Raw genomic sequence first — 15,000 nt, 5'->3', positions numbered from 1 at the left:
ATGACAATATTATTACTATCATTATCGTTACTCCTATTATTGTATCATTGTTACTCTCATTATTAACGCTGCTATGACTACCATTGCTATTGCCGTTGTCCTTATCATTGCTATCTACTCCTACTATTACCACAACTATTATCATCATCATCATTATCATCATTTGCTGTTGAGATTGTTTCTCCTATTACGTTCGCTGTAATTGTGGAGGGATGTAAATGAGTTAATAATATCACGACCAAGCAACGTTTCTAATACTAATGGAATACGCCCAGCTGTGCCATATTCAGAATATACCATAAAAAAAATATATATATTTATGACCGAGCTAATGGATAAAGTCAGCTTTCGCGCCGAAACATGAAACTGCATATTAGAAATAAGCGGTGTTATTATGCTATGTCATGTCATTCTCTTTAATGCAGTTAGAAGCTTCAGTGTCTGAGATTACATTCCTAAGACTGTATATTTTTGTTAATTATTTTGTGTGATTAGCTGTGACACTAAGAATGCAAGAACATTCACAAGAATAACAGGACTAACGATAATACAGATTATAGCAGTGAATATGTTATTACAGATGCCATTGTAACATGAACATCTAACAGGAACAAAGCAACCAATCAACAGCGACAAAGCACAGATAACACAGTTGTCACATTATCAATCAAAACTTCACCAATGTCTAACGAAGCTAATTCGACTTCAATGAATACTTTTGCACAGACTAATTAATTCTGAACTCTGCTGCCCACACCCGCAGAACACAGATGATCAGGTGCCTTTCATCGGTCGCTTCTCTGGGTATTTTTTTTTTTTTTTTTTTTTTTTGGGGGGGGGGGGCGGTGTGGGGGTTGGAGGATTACTTGGGTGGTAGTGATACTGATATATGTATTGTAAATCTGTTTAAACACACACATTTACCCAAATTTACATTTTTCTTTAAAATCCATCGATCGATCTATCCATCTATCTACATTTATGTGCATGTGTGTGTATGTGTGCGGGTGCGTGTTTACATATGTGTGTGTGTGTGTGTGTGCGCGCGCGTGTGTGCGTGTGCGTGTATGTGTGTATGTGTGTGTGTGTGTGTGTGTGTGTGTGTGTGTGTGTGTGTGTGTGTGTGTGTGTGCATGCGTGTGGAGGTTCGCACAGACAGACACACAGACACACATGCATGACATATTTAAACATTTTTTTATATGCTCAAAACACTGACTTAAAAGATCCATGCGTTTACTATGGCTTGTATCTGGGTAGGCTTTGCTCCAGCAGTTCCTACGTATAACCGGAATAATTATGCACAGGTTCAATATTCACTTCATTTCTTCTTATTAGAAATTCATCTACATTCAACGCACGACGCTGATAGATAAACTAATGACCCGATATGCAAATGCGTTGGTTTGTTGCAATGGAATTTCCAGTATAGCGAATGAGTAAATGACTATGTATATACATATTATTTTTTTCAAATGATAGTAAAATAGAAAAAATATATATATATACATGTATATGCCAATTTGGTAAAAAGAGACCATACGAAATATAATTTATTTATGATAAATCAAGAAATGTTCCTATTTTATAGTTAAGGAAATCATGTTATACTGATACAGCTGTGAGAACTTTTAATGACATTTCATTTCTTGTATGTGCTTATAGGGATCAAGGCAAAGTTCTGGAGTGTAAATGGTTATTTCTCATTTGGGCTTCACGCTTGTGGGTAAATTACATTCCAATAGATTATTTTCATTTGTGTTTTGTCATGAAAATCTTTCATCTGCATGCAATGTATGTATTCCAGATTACTTTCCATGTGATATACTTTGAGCCTTTTGATTGTTAAATTAACGTTTAAATATATATATGTGTGTGTGTATGTGTGTGTGTGTGTGTGTGTGTGTGTGTGTGTGTGTGTGTGTGTGTGTGTGTGTGTGTGTGTGTGTGTGTGTGTCTGTGTGTGTAATATATATATATAATATTCTTAATATTTCTGTTATTAATATGAAACCCTAGATGTTAGGCAACAAGCAAGCCTCAAGGGATGTCTTTGAAATTTACAGCCCTTTTCGGTAAGTCGGTTTCCATTTCATGGCAGCCAGCCCCCCTTAATTGAAATTTAATGTCTTAGAACATCAGTTCATTTGGGTCTCGAAATACTTGAGGTACATGGAGTTTGATTAGAAGTAATATCATAAATCATGAGGCTCATGAGATATATGCTATAAAATGAGAATGAATATTCCATGAAAACATAAAGCTGAATCCCCACCCCCTCCGTATGATTCATTTGAAAAAAACAAGAACAAAATTTCTTCTGTCATTGTTTCCTAACGAGAGAGAGAGAGAGAGAGAGAGAGAGAGAGAGAGAGAGAGAGAGAGAGAGAGAGAGAGAGAGAGAGAGAGAGAGAGAGAGAAAGGCAGACAGACGGAGGCATAGAGAGAAGCATGGAACAAACATATAGATATCAACAGCAACGAGACACTACCCCACACTAAAGCACTCCGATCCATTCGATGTCTTATGGGAAACCATAAGACATCGAAAGACTAACGTCACTTCAGGTAAAGTTAACGTTGAGGGTCATGTTGCTTACGAATGTTACGGAATTAACACACAGGAATTACTCCTCTCCACCTATTCACACTAGCGCTAATGAAGCGAGAGTGGACAGCTGGTATAGGCATTATAAGGCTGAGTTCTCGAAACAGGAACATTATAACAATGTGCCAACCATTTTATTACAGCTATTGTCAACTCTAAATCTAATTTGCTTTGCACAGTATGAATACGTGCGTGTGTGTGTGCGTGTGTGTGTGCGTGTGTGTGTGTGTGTGTGTGTGTGTGTGTGTGTGTGTGTGTGTGTGTGTGTGTGTGTGTGTGTGTGTGTGTGTGATTCTTCTTTTAAAGAAATCATACATGCTAAAAACATGTTAACTCACCTGTATAGCATGCACTGCCGATAAACATAAGTTTAGTACCCAGATTCCCACTCCTGGCAACACTGCGCAAGTTAAGAACGGGAAAATATTATGTGATATACATAAAGCATGCTTATAAATAAACATGAACTAAGAAATGAAGGAATATATATACACTTACTGCTTGACTTTCGAATACGCAAGTTTCAGACTCAGCGTTATCGTTAACAGGCACAACGCGATCTAAACGTTGTCAATCATCTGTGTATATAAATCTTACTATAATAATTGATGTTAGAGATGATATTGAAAATGCGTTCACTTGAACTTTCGTACAAACCAACTTTTAGGTTCGTATAGAGTTTAGCAGGTGCCATTGTGGATTTGTGAGTGTGTGTCTGCCTATGTTTGTATGCGTGCGTGTATATGTATTTGCGTTCGTGCAAGTGAATACCAATACATAGCCATGCAAATAACACATAAACAGACCTACAGATACAAACGCGATGCCTTCCACCTTGTTATCGTCTCCTTCTCCATTGCACCCGTAGAGCCTCGATGGAACACGCACCAAGGCCACTTCCCACCCCATAAACAGTGATATATAGCACTAATCCCGTGAGACGTCGCTCCGGGCCTGCAGATTCGCTAAAATCACTATCTATGTTCTTTTCCCGCTGAGAGGAGGGCTCTATGCTCTGTTAATATTTAGAAAGGGATGAAATGCTCCCTGGTATGAGAGCTGTATCTTGGCATTTTGTCAGCTGACGGGAAGGTTTATGTTCTTTGACTGGTGAAAGGAGTGAGCATGGACTCTGTGGTACTGGGCAGTCAGGTGGAGTTCTATGCTCCGCACGGCATGATTTCACTGTACTAGCAGAGTCCCCATGCTCCAAGCCAACCGACTGGATTCCCCATGCTCCACGCAGACCAAACGGAGTTCGTAATGCTCTTCCTCGCCAGCCCAGCTCTATGTCCATTCTCTTCGCCAGCCAAACAGATGCTCCCTAAACCATCTGCATTCCTCATAAACTAAGCCAAATCTTTATGCTCCCTATCCGCATCAGTCGAGCCGAATCTCCAAGCTCTTTGTCAGGCTCCCGGAGGCCCCACGCTCCACGCCAATCAACCTCGGTCCTCGCACACAAGTCGTCGGGACCAGTGACTTGGGCGAGAGGATATCCGCCACAATCAGCTGTCTGCAGCCCTTCCGGAGCCGATCAAGCGTCTGCAGGGGGAGGGGGAGGGGGGTCTTTTTATGATTGCAATCGATCTCCTATTGGCACCAGATGGGCATTCTCGTCGATATTGCTCCGCGTGGGCGTCACGTTAGAAAGAGTACCATTGTATCTTTCTTACAACTTGGCTTATAAAAAAGGAGTGGGTGCGTATATAAATGTACGTATGTTTGTGTCTGTATGTATTTATCACACACACACACACACATACACACACACACACAGACACACACACACACACACACACACACACACATATATGTATGTGTATGTATATATATATATATATATATATATATTATGTACATGTGTGTGTATACATGTATGTATGTAGATGTGTGTGTGTGTGTGTGTGTGTGTGTGTGTGTGTGTGTGTGTGTGTGTGTGTGTGTGTGTGTGTGTGTGTGTGTGTGTGTGTGTGTGCATATGTGTTTGTGTGTCTTTGTAAGTATATGCATATATATATATATATATATATATATATATATATGTGCGGGTGTGCGGGTTTGTATGTGTGTATATACATATGTATATATATACACTTATATATATCACATATATACACATTATGTGTGTGTGTGTGTGTATATATGTTTATATAAGTGTATATATATACATATGAATATATACACATACAAACCCGCACACACATATGTATATATAATACATGTATATACACATATATATGTGTGTGTGTACATATAAATGTATAAATGTATATAAATACATATATATATATATATAAATGTGTGTTTATTTATGCATAAACATACGTGAATTATACGAAATATGAATAAAACAAGACATTGAAATAAAACGCCTACGATTTCGTCCTCGCCTCCAGAGAAAATCGTAATCAATATATAACAACGATGTGATCTCGTATTCATACCTCCCTCTACGACAAAAAAACGGAAAACGATCCCCCTTCCACACACAAATATTGCAAGTTGAAAGATGTCATTGGATATTTTATCTTCACGCGTTATAAGATATTCATGACGAAATTTTGTGAATCATGATTTCATTTTCCGTTGGACAAAAAGATAGATGGAGATTGATAGAAAGAGAGATAAAATATACCTGCCCGATAAGCGGTATTTGCATAATGGACTACATCGGGAAAAAAAAAAACGTATCATTATCAAAAATGTCAGAATTATGATATCCCTGCATTGGAATTGCCAGTGATATATACACTACACCAAAAATGAACTGCAGTATATTGTTATGCTAATGTATGCAAATAGTGTGCATAGTACGGACTGATATACGCATAAACCCACTTTTCAATTAATTTCTGACTGGGGAAATTACATAGGTGAAAAGAATAGTTATACTAAGGTATTGATTAAAGTTATCCTACTAAGGAAACAGTTACTTGGCTTATAATCACCATAAATGCTTTGAATATACTTACTATACTTTAATACACTTATACGTATATACGTTGATGCAGCCAATCCACATCTTTTGAAGAATTATCATAATAGCTTTTCTCTATACCTGTATGTTTTGTAGTTCTTTTATTTATAACAAATAACAAATGAGTTTTAAAACCCAAATAACTAAAAGCAAGTCAGGTCAACCCTAATCAAACTATTATTCTCACCACCAAAAAATACTCTATGCTGCTATTCTAGTATACTCTATTTCGGAAACAAACAAATCAAAAAGCATTTATCCAAAAAAACACTTACGAGGCCGCTGTTGCTATAGTGTCAATAAATTAAAAGTTGGATAACAGATTTCAGGAGTAACCTAGGATGACCTTTCCCCCCGCCGTTGTGACCTTTGCCGGACTCAACCTTTACTCTCGTGTCTCGAGCTTAACCTCTGTACTTGCATATGATCTTGAATTCACCTATAGTTGCTTTCTCTGTTGTTTCCTTGCCTTTGCTTTCTGGTTATCTGATTTGACTTAATTATATATTAGATTATTTTCTATTACTGGTACATTTCCTTTTTTTCAATATTATCATCCTTTTGTATACTTCACTATTGTTTTAATGATCATGCTTTTATGTCTACTGATTACCTTCGTTATTGCTTCCTATTGGTATTCTTATTGACTTAGTGTTATGTTGCCTCTGTGATTTACTTTGACAATCCATTTTATTTATACCATCCTTAACCTCGAAAAATAGTATGACACAAGTAAACACAAAGACAAATGTGTTTCTGTGTGGATAGGATCACAAAGCATTTTTTTTTAATTCTCTTTGTGTTCAGTAAAACTCCAAAATAACGTATATAGTAGAACAACCAACCATTAAACTGTAACTGTAGCATTTTATTAACCTACCGGTATTCTTTTTGAGGAGGTGAGTATCTCTTAAAAGAATCGTAAGTTAATAAACATTGGAATAGCAACTCTGTATCTCATTTTTTCCTTTCCCTTCTCTCTATACCCCCCTCTCCTAGTCTCTCATATTCTCTACCCTCCTCTCTGTGTGCCTGTCTGTCTATTTAGGAGCCGTGTTCATTGCGACAAATGTAGAAATGATATGAATGAGAATATCATTACTACTCATTTTTAAGTTACCTTTAATATCAATCTATTTAGCTCCCTCCTCGATTATATCCTCGCCCCCTCTCTCTGTTTCTCTCTCTTTGTCCATCTCTACATCTCCATCTGTCTATCTATAACTGTGTCTCGATCTCTTTATCACTCTTTTGTTCTCTCACTCCCTCCCTCCCACGTACCAGCTATCCCTCTCTCGCTTGTTCCCTCTCTTCCTCTCTCCTCCCCCTCCCCCTTACTATATACCTTCCTTGTGTATGCTATTCGCTGAGAGGATAAGTCAATCACGTAACATTGTCTGAGGGAAACAACGTCATTTGCTTCCTGTATTTGTTCGTTCTGTTTCCCCTCGTCATGGATCTTGAGATTAAAGTGAGGGTGGTCGCATTAGCCGGTCCTGCCTTGCGTCCAGGTCATGAGGAAGACAATGAATATGCAGCGGTCACGATGCATTGTTCTTTATTTGTTTGTTTGTTTGTGTTGCTGTTGTTCTATATCCCTAACCTTCCTGGTTGTGTCGTGTGTCGTGTCTCTGTCTTGTCTCTGCCTGTTTGTTTGTCTCTCTCTCTCTCTCTCTCTCTCTCTCTCTCTATATATATATATATATATATATATATATATATATTTATCGCTCTTTTTCTTATTCTCGTTCTCTTTTTTCTTCCTCTTTCACTCTGTTGTTCCTTATGTTTTCGCCCTGGCTCTGCCTCACTCACAATACAGAATCTATCGCTCTTGCTCTTGTTCTTCCTGTCGCTTTCGCTCTCTCTCTCTCTTCTTCCTCTTTCACTTTGTTTTCCTTATTTTTTTCACCCTGCCTCACTCACTATACAGTATCTATCGCTCTTGCTCTCAGTCTCTCTCTTCTTCATCTTTCATTCTTACCACTCTGCCTCAGCCTCACTATCGCTCTTGTCCATGTTCCTGCTCTCTTTTTTTTCCCTTTCACTATGTTGTTTATTTTTTTCACATTGCTTCTGCCTGACTCACTATACAGTAAATATCGTTCTTGCTCCTACTCTTGTTCTCGCTCATTCTTTTTCACTGTTTTTCATCTCACCTCTGCTTCACTCGATAAATCTATCGCTCTTGCTCTTGTTCTTGCTCTCGCTCTCTCTTTTTTTCTCCTCTTTCACTCTATTCCACTTTCGGCCATAAAACCTCATCCAGCTTCCCGATTTTTCACGTCATAACCCAACTGGCTCTCAAATCTCTTCGACCTAACATTCTCTCATAGATTCACGCCGCTACGTCCACAGCAGGTCACGGCTTCTCGAAGGTCACGAGGCCACGCCCTCTTCTCCGCGGTGACGTAATTCCCTTCTCTCAGTTTTGGTCACACGTTCTCATTCTTTCTTCGTATTCCTTTTCTATGTTTGTTTCTCCGTATTCCATCAAATTTCTGACTGTCGGTATATTTTCCGATGCATGTCCATGTATCTGTCTATCAATATGTGTATCTGTTTACCTATCTGTCTGTCAGTGTGTCTATCAGTCTATGTATGTATGTATGTATGTATGTATGTATGTATGTATGTATGTATATATATATATATATATGTGTGTGTGTGTGTGTGTGTGTGTGTGTGTGTGTGTGTGTGTGTGTGCGTTTGTCTGTCTGTCTATCTGTCTGTTTTGATAATCTGTGTGTGTATGTCCATCCGTACGATTGTGTCTGTAAGTCAGTTTATCTGTATGTCTGCGTCAATGTCTTTGCTTCTTCCTCCTCCTACCTTTCTCTCTCCCCCCCCCCCCCCCCTTCTCTCCCTTCCTCATCCTCTTTGTCTTTGTCTCTATTTCTGTCTCCCTCTCCCGCTCCCTCTCTGCCTCCTCCTCCCTTTCCAGCTTCCTCCCTGCCTCTGTCTCCCTCTCTATCTCTCTCTCCCACTTTATCCTTCTCCCTCTCCTCCTCCTTCCCTTCCTCTGTCCCTACATCCATCCCCATACCTACATAACCAACTTGGGACACCCATCTCCTCTGATTTCCAAGTCACGCATCCGGACGTGTGTTAGCAAGTATCACTTTAGCCAAACCACGTAGCCTCAGTTCCCTCGGGAGAGCTCCCTCCTCTGTGACAGTGATGTTCGCATGTAATATCATTTCGCTTGAGAGTAGAGAAGTGCGTTACTGGTATTTGTAATACTGTGTGTTAGGTTCGGTCATATTTTGTTGTGTTGCGTTGTGGAGGTATACTTTTGTGTTTGTTGTGGTGGGTTTAGCTTTTATTCGCTTGAAGTAACTAGTTAGTTTTATTTTCCTGGGGATGGAGTAATGCTGGTTCATAGTTTATGATTTTATATTCAAACTTGAAGAAAAGGTTATCAACGGCAGAACCACATTTTAAAACATATTTTGTGATTATGTAATATTTCATCATCAAGTTTGAGAAAATAAGTTATCAACGGATAAACAGAAAGAAATTACTAGCATCGCAGATCAATTCAATGACTAAACTTAAACTAATATTTAGAAAATGATGAACAAATATTTAAACAAGTATACGTTCTACTGCGTTTTAAGTATAAACAACTAGAGAGTGCGATTACCGTATTCATACATGCAATACTTAATATACAGACAAAGAACTGTTTCTGAATATTTCTACAAGCAGATATTGTTTAATTTCTCACAAGTAACCAGAACAATTCAATAAAATAAAACAAAATACTACGATTAACGATAATTGAAAAAAAAAAATGAAAATGGTTCTGTTGAAAAGCACACCATCCATAATACAACGAAGCAAAAGAAATAGTTCTGTGCACCGATCCAGCTTCTTGTTTATTCAACCGACCCGAATTCATACTCTGGCAGTCGCTCGCGCAGTGTTTTTGTTAGGCAAATAGACCCCCAACTGCTTCCCCAATGTTAAATCTTTGGTCGCTGGATATGACTTAATTGGGAAGGTTCGGCAAGGAATTGGGGGAGGCTGGTCGTTTTGGCTAAAAGTATTACAGCCTCACAGTCGCTGCGGTTAAGGTTTAAGCCTTCCGATGCGACGGTTGTCTGTGGTGGTTCGATTTCTCTAGCGAAGGGAGAGAGTGAACGGAGAGGTGTGGAAGAATAGATGGAGAGAGAGAGAAAGAGAGAGAGAGAGAGAGAGAGAGAGAGAGAGAGAGAGAGAGAGAGAGAGAGAGAGAGAGAGAGAGAGAGAGAGAATGCGACTGCGAAAAGTTGACGAAGGGAATATGTAGAAGAAAGTGAGAAAGATAAAGGGATAAATAACAAACTATCTCTATACAAGTTTCACTAAATTGCATCTATCTTGCAACGCAACTCGCTTCTTCCTATATGCATTTTGTAAATATCAGAACTGCTCGCTTAACACAGAATGCGAAACCATCCCCCCCTTCCCCCTCCCCCCCTCCCCTCTCTCTCTCTCTCTCTTTCACTTTTACCCTTTTCTAGTTATCAGCAAATATTCATATGAAGCTCATGTTCATAAGCTATGAACATTATGCATATGTCTTTTCGGTAATATTTCATGAAGATATAGAAGGAAAAAAAAACCTGAAAGAAGTAAAAGAAAAAGAGAAGAAGAAAAGGATTAGAAGAAGTGAGAGAAGCAGTCGAAAGTCTAAGAGGAACGGGATGGAAAAAAATACACACACACAAAACGAAATAATAAAAGCATATATACCATGTGTTGTTGTTGTTGTTGTTTTAATGGCTTTAATTCGCTATCCCTTTAGCTGACATTTTGCATTTCTACCACATTTCCTCTCTGTGGTTTTTAACATTATAATATGCAGGTGGATGTGGGAAGCAAGGACTAATAAACGCCGAGTTGGATAGATGCATTGACAAGTAGATGGAAAGATGGACAGGTGAGTCGTTGAAGATTTAGGTAGGTGGATATGTGGATAGGTGAATGGATATATAGATAGTTGGAAAGATAAATAAATGGTTTGATGTATGACTGGATAGCTGGATATGAGACTGGATTGTTGGATAGATCAATTGATGTTTGGATATATTACTGGAGAGGTATATATGTAACTGGATTCCTGAGTAGATAAAAGAATGGTATGATATATTACTTGATAGCTGGATATGTGTCTGGATCGATGAATATATATGGATGGCTCGACGGATTAATTACTTTTGGTATTTACGAGTCAGAAATCTTTCATTAGAATATGCGATAATAAATGGATTAACATTCTTACAAAAAAAAAAGTTTCTATTTTTCATTATATTTCACATTTTCATCTCCTGCATTGGTCTCACACCATTGTCAAGCTCTTATCCCTCATGCCCTCCCTCTCTCTCCCCTTTTCACTGCCAGCAATGTTAGTACTAGCAAAACTATTAACAACTTTTATATTATACTCATCATCTATCTATATATCTGCCTACCTACCTACCAACCACTAACCATCCATTCATCCATCTACCTACTTACCTACATATCTATCTATCCATCCATCCATCCATCCATCCATCCATCCATCCATCCATCCATCCATCCATCCATCCTCTTGTCCAACATCCATCCACCTAACTACTCATTAATCCAAACATCTATCCATCAACCAACCATTCATCCATCCATCCATCCAACTAACCATCCATCTATCCAACCAACCATGAATCCACCTATCTATCCATCCAATCAACCATCTACCCATCCATCCATCCATCCCTATATCTATCTATTCATGTATCTTATAAACATATTTCCGCGTTACGTTATCGTCTGCTCTATACTTTATACAACAGGTTGCCTTCTCCTAAAGTCAAAGTTCATTCTCTTTAAAGGTCAGGTATGTGATAATTCATTTGAAGCCATGGAAGCTGTTTGATCGTCGATTCAACAAATTATGCATATATTTTTTTTTCTCAAATTAATTAATATATCATCGTACCTACCTAGCGTTGGTTCATATAGACGGATCATATCTAAATAATTTATATACTTGGGCACTAGCAATAACATTATCACCAACATTTTCTTAATAACAACCATTATAAAATGTAATAAAATAAAAATATACATAAAGATACATGCATACACACATACTTATATAAACACACACAGAATACTACTAACAAGCATCATTATGTCTTTCTATAGCATCACCCACGCCTCTTTTCTTAAAGTCATAATCATTATTTTAATTACGGAACTCTCATTTCCTTTGTGTCATGGGGAGCCAGCTGGCCATGAATGATTAACAACCTCCAGGCAAACCATTAATGACAAACGAACGCAATGTCGTGATGCTTCTGGGTGAACACAGTTTCGCGCGCGCTGATGTATGTATGTGTGTGTGCGTGTGTGTGTGTGTGTGCGTGTGTGTGTGTGTGTGTGTGTGTGTGTGTGTGTGTGTGTGTGTGTGTGTGTGTGTGTGTGTGTGTGTGTGTGTGTGAGTGAGTGAGTGAGTGAGTGAGTGAGTGAGTGAGTGAGTGAGTGAGTGAGTGAGTGAGTGTGTGTGTGTGTGTGTGTGTGTGTGTGTGTGTGTGTGTGTTTGTCTGCTTGTTTGCTTATTTACCTGCCTACATACCTATCTCTCTAAGTCTCTGAGTATGTATATGTGTGCATTTATCTGTCTGTCTACCTATCTACCTATACAAATAACAATCTATGTATTCATAATTGTTTGTGTGAGTATATGCGTGCACGTGCGTGTGTGTGTGTGTGTGTGTGTGTGTGTGTGTATGTCTGCCTGTCTGTGTGTTTGCGTGTGTGTGTGTTACGCTTTTGTGTTTTGTGTTTTTGTGTTCGTTCTGCTGAAACGCGGCCTCAGTTTGTATTGTTTAATGTTTCCTTGTGACTGAACTCTTTGTTATATTAGATAAAGAGGAACATTTTTTATCTCGTTAAATAATCAAGCCTGGAATTCATAATTTCTCTCATTAGACTAATTAATCAATCATTATTTACAGAAAATATGCGATTGGAAAAAAAATGAATAGATGTATAAACCAACAAACAAGTAGATAAATCAATTATTAGTTAAATAAATAAATAACATAATGAACAAGAATAGATTTGTTCTAGGGTAATCACATACATATAATGAACTCTTGCCCATTGAAATTAAAGTTGATCCAAATAAAACTCTTTTTCTACCTAAATTGTCATTTCCAGTCTTACATTTCCAAATCTTGGGTTCGTATTATTTTCTCCAACCTTCTCCTCTTTCTACACTTTCCTTGCCCCATTTACGCAGCCGAAAGCAAAGGGGGGCGGGGCAGGGGGGAGGGGGGAGGGGGGAGACACATCTCGTACTTCTTGCAAACCCCAATTTCCATTTGTTCTCGTTCTAACTCGCTGGAAGCTGCGGAGGCGTGTCTTAGCTGATTGCTCTTCGTGTTCGTGTTTGGTGTTTAGGTTTTTTTTATCTTCGTTTTTTTTTTTTTGTGTGTTTATGGTCTTTCTTTTAGTTTTTCCTTTTTTTCTACGTTTCTTATCTTAATGACCTTTTTTTAGCTTTTTTTTTTTTTCTTCTTCGTTTTTTGTTATTATGTTTTTTCTTATAGCTTTTCCATTTTCCTTCTTCTTCGTTTCTTTATGGCTTTTCTTTTGGTTTTCCCTTTTTCCTTCTTTTTCGGTGACGGCTTTTTCTGTCTAATTGTATGTCTGTTTTTTTTCTGTTTGATTTAGTCTCTAGTAATAGTAATAGTAATAACAATAACAACAACAACAATAATAACAATAATAACGACAGCGACAGGTTCAACAATACCAATGATTTTGATAATCTATAAAAAAAGTTACACCAACAATTACTACACAAAACACCAACAACAACAGCAATAACATCATCAACAATAACAAAAAATCGCAAGAGAAAGACCGCTTTGCAGGAACATTTTGAGAAATCACCCCAAGATATTCGCGGGTTGAAGACCAGTTATCAACAGCTGGTCAAGATATCTGGGAGAAAGTTTGCTCTCGAGTTCGGAATTCCTCTCTCCTGGAATTTCCACCGCTCATTTTTCCCTTCATTTCTTCGATGTTGATAAAGAGATGACTTTGCCTTTGGGTTGAGCGTGGCAGACGAAGAAGGAAAATGGAGAAAGATAAGAGATAGGTTATGATAGAGAGAGAGAGAGAGAGAGAGAGAGAGAGAGAGAGAGAGAGAGAGAGAGAGAGAGAGAGAGAGAGAGATAATTGATATCAGAGAAATAAATCTATTAATAATAAGAATAAACTTATATCATACTAATAAATTTAGCATCTATATAGGTGTCTCTATGTTGCTTTAACAATGTATAGGGACGCACCCAGTGTAAGCAGTAAGGCTTTGAACATGGAGTCAAATAACAAACGTACTTTGTACAAAATATTAAGAGCAAGGAAATGTAATCACAAGTAAATGTGTACATTGTTAATTAGGAAAAATGTATATCGGAGCGTGTATTTGACGGCAAATGGTAAGAGAAAACTAAAAGGTTTACACTGTGTTAAATATTAAGAACAAGTGCAGTGTAAATGGTGCAGAATAGTAAAAGTCCAGAATGTATATATGAGGACAAAGGCGAAGGGCACGTGCCGGGAACTGTACATAGTGTTCCAAAAAGTCCACGTGATGCTTAGTAGTAAGTGTACATAAAAAATGCACAGGCAAAGAGATAATAAAATAGAACCGATTGAGTAAGTAAAGCAGGTAGTAGGAATTAATATGAATGTACAGATGCACTGCCATTCTTGGAGACACGAGATCAGTCAACAGGAAGCAGACGAAGAAGGAAAAGCATCAAGATCTAAGATAGAAAGATTTAAAAAATGAAGAGGGAAAAGAATAAAGTCATTCCAGTCGGGATACTATCTTTTATGAACAGTTCCTGGGGATCTCCCATTATATCGAAAGGAAACAACCCGAAGTAATTAAGAACCCAGGGTTGATAGGTATTGGAACGATGATAAGGAAAAAAATGATGTACTTGGAAAATGGTCTACTTGGACTTTTTCCTTGTGATACTTAAATCTAGAGATTTAAGATAGAGATAGATAAACGACTTTATTAGAAACGAAACTGCTGCTACTGCTATCATTCCTAATGCATTTGGTTTTTCCGTTGCGCTGCCTCTACTACTATCGATAATGCTGAGATGACTGGGCAAGAATAGTAACAGTGGGGATAAAACTACCAACAAAGACATCTCTCACACACACATACATACACATACCCATACCCATACCCATACACATACACATACACATACACATACACATACACATACACATACACATACACATACACATACACATACATTTACACATACACATACACATACACATACACATACACATACACATACACATACACGCGCGCGCGCGCGCACACACACACACACACACA

This window comes from Penaeus chinensis, chromosome 4 (assembly GCF_019202785.1).
Source record: "Penaeus chinensis breed Huanghai No. 1 chromosome 4, ASM1920278v2, whole genome shotgun sequence".
NCBI classification, from domain to species: Eukaryota; Metazoa; Arthropoda; class Malacostraca; order Decapoda; family Penaeidae; genus Penaeus; species Penaeus chinensis.
Note: the sequence above shows the minus strand (reverse complement) of the source record.